General features: G+C 45.3%; 1 long non-coding RNA gene across 1 annotated transcript; it reads left to right on the top strand.

Moving 5' to 3' along the window:
- Positions 1-949: 949 nt before the first annotated feature.
- Positions 950-2,178, top strand: LOC308254841. Its single transcript, XR_013961253.1, has 2 exons — positions 950-1,221; positions 1,569-2,178. It is a non-coding gene; the product is annotated as an uncharacterized lncRNA (long non-coding RNA).
- Positions 2,179-13,177: the final 10,999 nt, after the last annotated feature.

The raw sequence follows: 13,177 nt of genomic DNA, 5'->3' as shown, positions 1-13,177 counted from the left end.
CACCCATGAGCAGGCATTTCAAATGCAAACCAACCAAGCCAGAGTCCACAGCCCCAAATCAGCCCTTGTATCTGGCTCACACTCAGAGCCACTGTCCACCTTCCAGAATCACTCCAAGGCCAGGAAACACAACGCAGGACAGCACCTATGCCAGAGGCGGCTGAAATTACTCCACCCAGCCCATCGACACCTGCTTCACCTCCCGTGAAACCACCATGAAGCTCTGGCCCAGATTCCCCCGCATCCCTCTGCCTCTGGACAAACCTGGGTGCTGCCCCTGCGGCCCCTGAGGCGGTGTGTCCCCACGTCTTGGGAACTGTGAGTAACAAGCCATCTTTTCAATGGCTGGATCTGTGTGTCTCATCATATCTGCATAATAAAACACAGCAGTTCTTCAGCGTGAAGAAAAGACACCCCATGTCGGGAGCGCAGCCTCGGAGACCCGGGGGGACCTCCTGCGCTTGGCGGCCCCAGCACTGAGGCAACCCGCCCCCCCTCCGTCACCAGCCTTCGGCTGCGGTGCCCTTCCTTCCCGCGGTTGCGGACGGCCCCTTCGAACAGCCCCCCAAGAAGGAAAAAGGCGTTTGAAAACGTGGGCTCCTCCAGAATTTGAATTTATAACCTTTCACACCCAAAGCAAAAGTGTATTCGCAGACCAAGTTGCATGGTCGCCGGATTCTGAGACTGCCGGGCCACGCTGCCCAGACCTTCGCTCGCCGGGAAAGGCGTGGCCGCGGCGGGTGGCCCCTCTGGGTCCCGGGAAGCGGCGTCCCCCGCCGGCGGGAAAAAAAGCGGGCTCGTCCGGGATTTGAACCCGGGACCTCTCGCACCCAAAGCGAGAATCATACCCCTAGACCAACGAGCCGACACGCCGAGGCGCTGCTGACTTTTGTCCCTGGAAGCCTTAGCCCGCGGCTCCGCCCTCCCGTCCTGCGGTTCCGGTTTCTCTGTCCCAGGAGGGGGACCGGGGAGGGGAGGGTTCAGTTTCAATTCCAGCCGGGGAGGAGGTGCGGGGCCACCAGACCTGCCCAGAGGGGGAGCTGCGGCCTCCCTTTCCCCTAGACCCGCGGAGCCTGAGCCTCCGGCCCCCCGCCGAGGGCCCCCAGCCCCAAGTCACTAGAGGAGGGGGCGGTGACAAGAAGGGAGGCCGTGGCCTGGGTGAGCGCGGAGGTCTCTCAAGGTGGACCCCAGCCTGGAGACTTCACCAAAGTGGGACACAAGGTCAGCACCCTGAGCATAACGCTCTGTCGCCCCCAAGGGGATCCTCGATCATCTCGGGGTCCGCACAGACCGGGCTCCTGTCCTCAGCCGAGAACCCTCTGGGCCTGGCCTCGGCCCCAGAAGACTCTGGCAGCTCTGGAACCCCCACGCAGGGGTCAGATATGGGGTGGGAGCGGAGCGCACTTCTTCCCCAAAGGGCAGCTCCAACGCCCCCTCTTTCCTCTTGCACTAGCAAGGGAGCCCCCCAACCCAGTCTTCCTGATTTGCTTCTTGCTGCGGCCCTACAAAGGGCTGCAAGTTTGAAAATGAGGGAGTCCGTGATTGAAGATCCCACTGCTTCCTCACAGGGTACCTCTGGTGACACTCATCCCGGTTCCCTTCCTTGCCCTCGACTTGCCCGCCTCTGGAGCTGCTGAGGCACCGAGACCCACAGGAGGGCTCCCTCGCTTCCTGCTCACAGGACCAGCCAATTCAGCGCTCCGGGCCGGAATGCAGCACGAGGGGATCCAGGGTGGATCTCTACCAGTTTTCGGCGAAAGTTCTAGCTTCAACTAGTTTTGGGGTGATGAGCCCTTACAACTGCCTGGCCAGATTAGTTAGGAGAGCCGGAGAACCCTCAAATCCCCGGTGGCGGGTTTGAGCCCTACGCTGGGTGTGACTTTTGCCCTGACGGCTTTACAACTAAGCAGAGGTGACTGGGTCTATATAAACTAAATCTCTTCTTAAGGAAAACCTGTTGCTGGTCCAGGGGACAGCACACGGAGCTGACCTCCAGTCTCACCAGAATAACCTGCTTTTGTCTCATTAGTGTTTTATTATTATTATTATTATTATTATTGTAATTTAAGAAGTTAAAATTGACACAAAAGACTCTAGGCCAAGAATTACCAGGCCAAGAATTACCCCCTAAAGTACTTGGACTCTAATGAGAGCGATAATAAAGGACTTGGAAGTGGATTTCCAGCTAAAGGTAGAACCTCACTAACTTGGGTCCTGAGCCTTTACCTGCATAGGGTGTGGTGTCCTGAGGTGCTCCCCAACCCAGGACTCTCACCTCCTCCACACTGTGCCCCTGCCCTGCCTCGCTTTTCATTGGACAGAGAAGCAACAATGAAGGGAGTCCTTCATCCGTCATCCAGCCCTGTTCCAGCACCTCTCCCCATCTAAAGCAGAAAGAAAATGAGGAATCGTGGGATACGCCAAATACAGTAGAGGTTAGGTGTCACTGCTCTCCTGAGAAGCAAGCAGTGAGGGAAGTATGGGTGCCTTTCTGGGGATGGGTTAGTGTTACCAGGGAAACTCCCGGTTGAGCTCCGGCTGCCTGTAGCTCTGTCCAATAACAAAGGCCAGGTTGAATCATGTAAGGCATTTACTGAGAAGGCTAGCCAACCAAGAAGACAGGGTGCTCACAAGCATTCAAATTCTGTCTTCCAGCAAGGTGCAGGGGACAGGATTTTAAAGGGGAAGGGGTTAGGGCAGGGGTGGGCAAACTTTTTGACTCGAGGGCCACAATGGGTTCTTAAACTGGACCGGAGGGCCGGAACAAAAGCATGGATGGAGTGTTTGTGTGAACTAATATAAATTCAAAGTAAACATCATTACATAAAAGGGTACGGTCTTTTTTAATTTTATTTCAATAGTTTTATTCATTTCAAATGTTTTAACAAGAAGAATGTAAACACTAATTATTATAATTTGAAACTTCAAAAAATGGAGGAATCATAGCACAATAACATACCTTATATTGAAGATGGCAAAGGCAAAATAAAATTGCCTAACAAAGGAAAGGTACAAAAGCCTTTCAAATTAAACTTAAATATAATAAAATAATTTAAAACTAAAACAAATAGAAAAGAACAAAATGTGTAAACAGTAAATTAAACATTTTCTTTAGTGCAACTTCCAAATTATGCCCGGACGTAGATGTAGATGGCAATGTAGACTGGGTTGAAAGGTTTTTGGTCTTTAAAACATCAACTTCAGTGGGAACAGTGTTGTTGGTCTCCTTTTTAGCTAATGCTCTGATACTGTGCTCTCCAGGGGCGTGTCTCCCTACATCACGATAACGTGTCTACCCATTCCCAGGATGATGTCGGGGGGGACGCGTCCGCGGGCATTACAAGGAGCCTCTGGAAGATTGAGAGGTTGTTCCTTCTACTGAATGGGCGGATATAAATCCGCCCACTCAGAAGAAGGAGCTGTGGCCTTGTTTCCCGACGTTGCCATGTTAACACTGCTGCTGGTGAAGGAGTGGAGGGGAGAGCAAGAGAACCCTCCGCTCTTTCGGCTCCGCGGGCCGGATAGAACAGCCGAACGGGCCGTAGTTTGCCCACGGCTGGGCTAGGGTGAGTCTGGGAACGGAATACATCTACGTGTAGTCCTGGAGGTCCACAGACATTGGGTATTGTCCTTGTCATCAGGCGATGAGATTATGTTGATGAGATGATGTTTTGATTCCTCATGGGTAGGCCTGACCATGCTTATTGGTTCTGCTTGCTGGATTCACAGCTGAGTCACCTCCTTAATCGCTTTGCACGGGCCTTGAAAAGGAAACTTAAGAAAAACTTAAGCCCCTATTCACATATAAGAAACTTAACCCCCTAATCACATAAGTATATGTGTTCTAAGATTTAAAATAATATGATTATTTTTCAGATTAATTCAGGTGCTCTATCTAGCAGATTGTAGGTCCCCCCTATCAACAGGGAGCTGAAAGGTTAATGGTGCAGGCCCTGAGGCTCCGCATCAGGGAGTCATCTGGGTACCCAGTCAGGGGTCCATTCCTCAGTCCTGGCTCTATGCCAGAAAACCAAGGCTTCCATATCCTAGGGGGCAGGTGGGGTTGCCAGTGGGAGGGGGAGGGGGTGGGAATAGGAGAGGGCTGGGGAGTGGGGAGGAGCCTGCAGGGTCCCTCTTAGTGTCTGGGCTAAGGCACCATACTTATCCCAAAGAGACTGTATTTATCAGATTTCTCCAGAGGGGGAATGGAGATCACACACACACTCACACACACACACTCACATTCACACACCCACTCACACCCACACACACTCACATTCACACACACACTCACACACAGACACACACACACATTGCAGTCTTCCTTCTGCAGTAGAGTTGGAAGACAGAGGCAGAATTTCTTCCTCTCCAAGGGAACCTCAGTATTTTCTCTTTCGACCTTCAACTGACTGGATGAGGCCCACCCGCAATATGGAAGGTAATCTGCTTCACTCCGAGTCTACTGATTTAAATGTTAGTTACATCTAAAAAATACCTTTACAGCAACGTCTAGGCTGGTGTTTGACCAAACATCTGGGCACCATAGCCTGACCAAGTGGACACAGAAAATTAACCAGTACCATCTCTGGGTCCTATCAAGTGACTGGGCTTCTTTCTTTAAAAAAATTTTTTTTTCCATTGATTTTTTTTTTTTTTTTTTTTGAGAGAGAGAGAGGAAGGGAGAGGAAGAAAGAGAAACAGATGTGATAGTGGAACATAAATCAGATGCCTCCTGCATGCCCCCTATTGGGAATCGAAGCAGCAACATTTTGGTACATGGAACTAGGCCCAACCAACTGAGTCACACCAGCTGGGCTTCTTTCTTTTTTTTTTTTTCCTTCCTTCCTTCCTTCCTTCCTTCCTTCCTTCCTTCCTTCCTTCCTTCCATCTTTCTATTTATTTATTAATCCTCATCTGAGGATATTTTTTCCATTGATTTTTTAGAGAGAGAGAAACATCTATATGAGAGAGACATATCTATGGTTGCCCCACAGGTGCCCCGCCTGGGACCGAGGATCGAACCTGCAGCCCAGGTACATGCCCTGGACTGGGAATGGAACCTGAGACCCTTTGGTGCCCTGGTCAACCCTCTAAGGCAGGGGTCCTCAAACTTTTTAAACAGGGGGCCAGTTCACTGTCCCTCAGACTGTTGGAGGGCCGGACTATAGTTTAAAAAAAAAACTATGAACAAATTCTTATGCACACTGCGGGCCCGGGACGAGTCGGCTGCTAAGCAGGACAGGCAGCGGCACCCGGCGGGCCGGATAAATGTCCTCGGCGGGCCACATGTGGCCCGTGGGCCGTAGTTTGAGGACGCCTGCTAAGGACTGAGATACACCGGGAAGGGCCGGGCTTCTTTCTTAATAATAGGACAAAAGTTTCACCTTCACTTTGATGTGTCCCAGTATGTGCCAGACCAGAGAACAGTCACTCCTAAGCTTCTCAAAGATGCTGGTTCCTCTCCTCAACTGTGCATGTCTTCTTGCCTTTGTAAATGGCATTTCCTCCAGGTACTGTGGACTTGTGCTCTGATACTAGGGCCATTCTAGCATGCCTGTATTTCTGACCCTTCTGAATCCTCCCTTCACAATTTGCCATGGTATTTCTGGCACCTCTACTTCATGTAATGTAGGCCATTGCAGGCCATTGCTTTTTCCATGCTTCCAAGAGCAATGCCAGCAGTGTATCATAACCAGTTTGAGGGACCCTTGCCAGGATGTTAAGTCTTGTGTCATGAAAATATATCTCATCCTGATAATCTCTCCCTTTTCCAGCTTAATATGTTTTCTATTGATTTTAGAGAGAGAGGAAGGAAAAGGGATAGAGAGATAGAAATATCAATAGAGAGAAACATTGATCAGCTGCCTCCTGCACAGCCCCCACTGTGCCTGAAACCCAGGCATGTACCCTGACCAGGAATTGAACCAGTGACCTTTTGGTTCATGGGTCGACGCTCAACCACTGAGCCATACTAGCCTTTTCCAGCTTTTTATCCTCCCCATCCTGATCCAGAACCATCAGGATCTACTCTGGACAAACTCTCCTGATTCCTTCTGTCATGCTATCCAGATCCTACAACTCCTTTGCTTTTATAATTCTCCACCCTTAAGCAATACCAGTACTTTTCCAATTGAGTTATGCTGAGATGTGGCCCTAGTATTTGGTCCCATGGCCTGGAGGAGAAGTAGTAGCAAGTCCTAAAGAGAGCAAACATTGTCCTACAAAGTACCTGCCTCATTTGAGGTTCTTCAGTCTTCAGACAAGGGGGCAGAGGCATAGGCCACATTAATAGGCCCAGAGAGTTCAAGATTCTCTATGCATCTACCCAGATAGCCCCATTCCACGTCTTAGGGTCACTTCTTCACTATCTGCACCCTGACATGGGCATAAGGTTGAGAATTCAACTTTTTCTCATGTTCTTCCACTTTCACACTGAGGCCTTGAGCCTGGTTTTCAGCTCTACCGGCCTTTCAGCTACAGGAGATGTGGGTTGACTTCAAGACTGCCAAAGTGGCCTCAGGTTTTCACACTGCTTTGAATTGGTGATTAGTCAACCTGAGCCTGTTAGTCCTTTGTTTTGATTCATTAAAGATGCTCATCAACAGACACATAATTTCACAATCCTTACCATTACCATCTCTACTACATCGCTGAAATGTCAGTCCATCCTAGTCGGACATGGGCAAAGTCTTAATAATTGCACAGCTCCAGCATGCCAGGGTCTCTCTAAACTCTACCTACCATCAGTGATGTGGTCTTCCAAGCCAGGCAGTCAGCAAGTGATTCAACTTTAGAACCTCCTTCATTATTATTATTATTATTATTATTATTATTATTATTATTGATTTCAGAGAGGAAGGGAGAGGGAGAAATAGAAACATCAATGATGAGAGAGAATCATTGATTGGCTGCTTCCTGCATGCCCCCTACTGGGGATTGAGCCTGCAACCTGGCATGTGCCCTTGACCGGAATCGAACCCAGGACCCTTCAGTCCACAGACCAATGCTCTATCCACTGAGTCAAACTGGTTAGGGCTGGATTCTCATTCTTGGAGTCTGGCTCCACCTGTTTTTGGACAAGTTTCCTAGAAGCAAGTCTGAGATAGGAGGCATCTGTAAGGAAGTAGTAATGTGCCAGTTATTACACTCTTACCTCTCCACTTCAAACTCAGGCTTCTAGACCCTATTTAGGGAGACTGTGTAGATTTGCCAAGAGGGGGGACTAGAAAGACTGAAGACTGGAAGAAGAAAGGACTCCCTACCGCCTCTTTCCTGTTCCTATTGCATCCCCCTCACTTTGTTTTTTAGCCATGCAACAACAGTTCATTCCAGAAATCGCAGCTGAATCCAGTTTGAAGTTTTCCCAACACTCACAGAATCAGCTTCATCACAGCTCATTAGAAACATCAGAGCAAGCTGACTGAGGTCCCCTCCTCAGAGGTCTGCATTCCAGCTCTTTTCTGAGCTCAAAAACACCCACACTAGCTGAGTGGCACCTCTTTTTCGGAGTTCCCTAAACCCTCTCCAAGCTTCTAATTTTTAGTAATCTCACCTTGCACCTGGCTGGCATGGCTCAGTGGTTGAGCATCAACCTGTGAACCAGGAGGTCACGGTTCAAGTCCAGGTCAAGGCACACACCTGGGTTGTGGGCTTGATCCCTAGTGTGGGGCATGTAGCTGATCAATGGTTCTCTCTCATTATTGATGTTTCTGTCTCTCTCTCCCTCTCCCTTCCTCTCTGAAATCAATAAAGTACATTTAAAAAAATTAATAATAATCTCACCTTGACCTGGCCAGGTAGCTCAGTTGGTTAGAGTGTTTTCCTGATGCACCAAGGTTGTGGGTTTGACCCCTGGTCGGGGACATGCAAAAAGCAATGAATGCATGGGTGGGTGGAGCGGCAGATGGATCTCTCTCTCTCTCTCTCTCTCTCTCTCAGCTCTTCATTCTCAAATCAATGCTTTAAAAAACCTCACCTCTTCCCTTGGTCTCCCAGCTATAAAGGTGGTAGCTGCTTTCTCTGTGTTCCCTTTCTGCCTCATTAACAACTCTCTATACCTTATTAATCATTTTTTCATTAATCTGTTAAAATAATGAATGGATTTTCTTTCACCCCCAGCTTTACTGAGGTATAACTGACACGCAAAAATCATATATATTGAAGATACACAATGTAATGATTTGATATAACTACACATTGTGAAATAATTATGACAATCAAGCTAATTAACACATCCATCACTTCACCTGGTTACCATGCGTGTGTTGAGAATACAAGATCTATTCTCTCAGAAAATTTCAAGTATACACTATGTTATTAACTATAGTCATCATTCTATACATTAGATCCCCACAACTTACAACTAAAAAGTTTATACCTTTTACCAACCTCTCCCCATTTCCCTCACCCCGATGGGTTTTCTTATTGTTCATGGACCTTAATTCAGTAACTTAAGCTTGAACGGAGTACTGAGCTCCTTGCCAACATGAGACGGGATACTGGTAATTTATGGCACACAGTGGCATCATGATCAAGCCACAATCACTTGGTTGATAATGATAGAGTGCTGACTGAAGCAAGTGCTCTGGGGACCACATGGCTTCTGCACTTGACTGTTATGAAAGTAAAGGTGACTCCACGGACTGTGTGGCATAGGAAGTATCCTGAGTGCACTGGTTTGCTTACGGAAAGAAAATGACAAGATCAAGACTTTAAACTTTCAGCCTAAGTCATGTTTAGAGACAGGGACATTTTATGATAGCCATAAAATAATCTTATAGCTTCATGGCTGATATTGTTAAAAATCCAATACATAATTGAATTATACATGTTGCAGAACTATGTTTTTGTATGTATGGATGACAAATCTCCAGTGGTCATCTCTTCTACATGATTGTATTATATATAGGAAACTTCTGGTTTTACTCTAGATCATGTTCTGTAGTTTGAAAGACTTTTACCTTGAGGATAAAGACATGGACTTTTACCTTGAGGATAAAGACATGGATGACAGAAAGAAAGAAAAAAAGAAAGGACAGAAGAAAGGAAGAAAGAAAGAAGAAAGAAAGAAAGAAAGAGAAAACTTTATCATAAACGATTTCAAGCATGCACTAAAACAGAGAAAATTGTACAATGTGCCCTCATGTCCCCCAGCTTAAGTCATTATAAACTGATGGATAAGCTTGTTTTGTATATATTTCCATTCAGCCCATTATATTTTTTGACAAATAAAAATCTATATATATAAAAGCCTAATATGCAAAGTGTCCCCTCGGGAGTTTGACCAACCAGGAATTCGATTGCTCGCTATGACATGCGCTGACCACCAGGGAGTGGCACAGAATGAAGAAAGGTCCTGGCCGGCAACCAGCAGCCACTAGGGACCCTACCTGTGCATGAATTTTGTGCACTGGGCCTCTAGTAATATATATTGAAGGTGTGCAACATGATGATTTGATATATGTATACATTATAAAATATTTACCAGTCAAATTAATGTCCACATCTATCAGTTCAGTTACTTTTCTGTGTGTGAGAACACCTAAGATCTACTCTCATAGCAAATTTCAAGTATACAATACAGCATTATTAACTATAGTCACCACCTAACCCATTATTTTCAACAAACCAGTTGTCACATAATTTAGTCTCTAAACAACTGGTGTGCTTATAAAATACTAGAGGCCCAGTGCACGGATTCGTGCACTGGTGGGTTGGCGTGGCCTGCAGGGATTGGGCTGAAAATGGCAGTCTAACACCGCCTGCTGCTCCTGCCTGCTACTCCTGCCTGCCCACTCATCCCGCCCTGCTGCACCTGCCCAGTCAGTCCCTATCAATCGGGAGAGGCTCACACTGCTGCAGCAGCACTCACTTGCCAGCTGTGAGCCCTGTGTCTGGCATCCATCCTGAAAGGTGGGGGGGCAGGATGCAATCAGCCTTGGATCCGGATCCATCCGGCTGACGGGAGTCACCCAGCAGCCGTCTTTATATCATTTCTTCCTTGCAGAGCATCTAGGGTGGGGAAGCAGCCATGGTGCCCAAAGCTTACTTCCAGGAGGCCGGCAGCGCTGTCAGGATCGTGCTGGCAGTGCTGGTCCCTTGGTGCCTGGCCCATTCTCTGGAGATTGGACCTGTAGGACTACTGAGGGAGTAAGTGGCTGCAACCAGGCTGTTGGGCCACCTGGACAGGTTGGTTAGCTGAGTGGCACTCCTGCTGTGGGAGTGCACTGACCACCAGGAGGCAGTTCCTGCATTGAGCCTGGTTGTCAGTGTGCATCATAGTGACTGGTTGTTCAGTCGTTCAGTCACTTGGGCTTTTATATATATATAGATGAGGACTTTAAAAATACATATGAAAGGATAAACAAAATTGATAAACCATTAGCCAGACTCATCAAGAAACAAAGAAAGAGGACCCAAATAAATAAAATCAGAAATGAAAGTGGAGAAGTAACCACAGACACTACAGAAATACAAAGAATTGTAAGAAAATACTCTGAACAACTATATGCCAACAAGCTAGACAATGTGGATGAAATAGACAAATTCCTAGAAAAATGCAATCTCCCAAAACTGAATCAGGAAGAATAAAAAAACCAAACCTGAATAGACCAATAACCACTGATGAAATAGAAGCAGTAATAAAAAAAAAAACTCCCCTCATACAAAAGCCCAGGTCCAGATGGCTTCACAGGGGAGTTTTTCCAAACATTCAAAGAAGAACTAACACCTATATTCCTCAAACTATTTCAGAAAATCCAAGAGGAAGGAACACTTCCAAACTCTTTTTATGAGGACAGCATTATCCTAATTTCAAAACCAGATAAAGACACTACAAAGAAAGAGAATTACAGGCCAATATCCCTGATGAACATAGATGCTAAAATCCTCAACAAAATATTAGCAAATCGCATCCAGCAATATATTAAAAAGATCATACACCATGATCAAGTGGAATTTATTCCTGGGATGCAAGTCTGGTACAATATTCGCAAATCAATAAACATGATATATCACATAAACAAATTGAAAGACAAAAATCACCTGATCATATCAACAGATGCAGAAAAAGCATTTGACAAAATCCAACAGCCATTTTTGGTAAAAACTCTCAGCAAAGTTGGAATAGAGGGAGCATATCTCAACATGATAAAGGCCATATATGACCAACCTACAGCCAACATCATACTCAATGGGCAAAAACTAAAACCATTTCCCCTAAGAACAGGAACTATACAGGGATGTCCACTTTCATCACTCCTGTTCGACATAGTACTAGAAGTACTAGCCATAGAGATCAGACAATAAGAAGAAATAAAAGGCATCCAAATTGGAAAAGAAGAAGTAAAACTGTTCTTATTTGCAGATGACATGATATTGTACATAGAAAACCCCAAGGACTCCATCAAAAAACTACTAGACTTAATATATGAATTTGGCAATGTAGCAAGATACAAAATTAACACCCAGAAATCTATGGCTTTTTTATACACCAATAATGAACTCACAGAAAGAGAAACTAAACAAACAAGCTCCCTTACCATTGCAAAAAAAAAATTAAGATACCTACGAATAAACTTAACTAAGGAGGTAAAAGACCTGTACTCAGAAAACTACAGGACGTTGAAAAAAGAGATAGAGGAAGATATAAACAAATGGGAGAATATACCGTGTTTATGGATTGGTAGAATCAACATCATTAAAATATCCATACTACTCAAAGCAATCTATAGATTCAATGCAATCCCCATTAAGATAGCAACAGAATATTTCACAGAACAAACTGTCCAAAAATTCATCTGGAATAAAAAAAGACCCCGAATAGCTGCAGCAATCCTGAGAAAGAAGAACAAAGTAGGTGGGATTACAATACCAGAAATCAAGCTATACTACAAAACCACTATTCTCAAAACTGCCTGGTATTGGCACAAGAACAGACATATAAACCAATGGAACCAAACAGAGAACCCAGATAGAGAACCAAATCATTATGCTCAATTAATATTTGACAAAGGCCAAAACCGGTTTGGCTCAGTGCCAAAACCGGTTTGGCTCAGTGGGTAGAGCGTCGGCCTGCGGACTGAAGGGTCCCGGGTTCGATTCCGGTCAAGGGCATGTACCTTGGTTGCAGGCACATCTCCAATAGGAGGTGTGCAGGAGGCAGCTGATCGATGTTTCTCTCTCGTCGATGTTTCTAACTCTCTATCCCTCTCCCTTCCTCTCTGTAAAATATCAATAAAATATATTTTAAAAAATTCTTTAAAAAAATATTTGACAAAGGAGGCAAGAGCACACAATGGAGTCAAGACAGTCTTTTCAATAAATGGTGTTGAAATTGGACAGATAATGCAAAAAAAAAAAAAATGAAACTAGACCACCAACTTACACCATACACAAAAATAAACTCAAAATGGATACAGGACTTAAAAGTAAGACAGGAAACCATAAAAATCTTAGAAGAATCCATAGGCAGCAAAATATCAGACATATATCATAGCAATATCTTTACCGATACAGCTCCTGGGGCAATGGAAACCAAAGAGAAAATAAACAAATGGACCACATCAAAACAAAAAGCTTTTGCACAGAAAAAGAAACCAATAACAAAACAACAAGAAATCCCACTGCATGGGAGAACATATTTGCCAATGTTATCTCTGATAAGGGTTTAATCTCCAAAATTTACAGGGAACTCATACAACTTAACAAAAGGAAGATAAACAATCCAATCAAAAAATGGCCAAAGGACCTAAATAGATACTTTTCAAAAGAGGATGTAAAGAAGGCCAAGATATATATGAAACATGCTCAAAGTCACTAATCATCTGAGAGATGCAAATCAAAACGACAGTGAGGTATCATCTCACACCTGTCAGAATGGCTACCATCAACAAATCAGCAAACTACAAGTGCTGGCGAGGATGCAGAGAAAAAGGAACCCTTGTGCACTGCTGGTGGGAATGCAGACTGGTGCAACCACTGTGGAAAACAGTGTGGAGTTTCCTCAAAAAATTAAAAATGGAACTCCCATTTGACCCAATAATCCTACTTCTAGGAATATATCCAAAGAAATCAGAAACACCAGTCAGAAAGGATATATGCACCCCTATGTTCATAGCAACACAATTCACCACAGCTAAGATCTGGAAACAGTCTAAGTGCCCATCAGCAGATGAGT

This window comes from Plecotus auritus, assembly GCF_963455305.1.
Source record: "Plecotus auritus genome assembly, chromosome: 7".
Taxonomy (NCBI): Eukaryota; Metazoa; Chordata; class Mammalia; order Chiroptera; family Vespertilionidae; genus Plecotus; species Plecotus auritus.
Note: the sequence above shows the minus strand (reverse complement) of the source record. Positions and strands in the feature narration are given on the sequence as shown.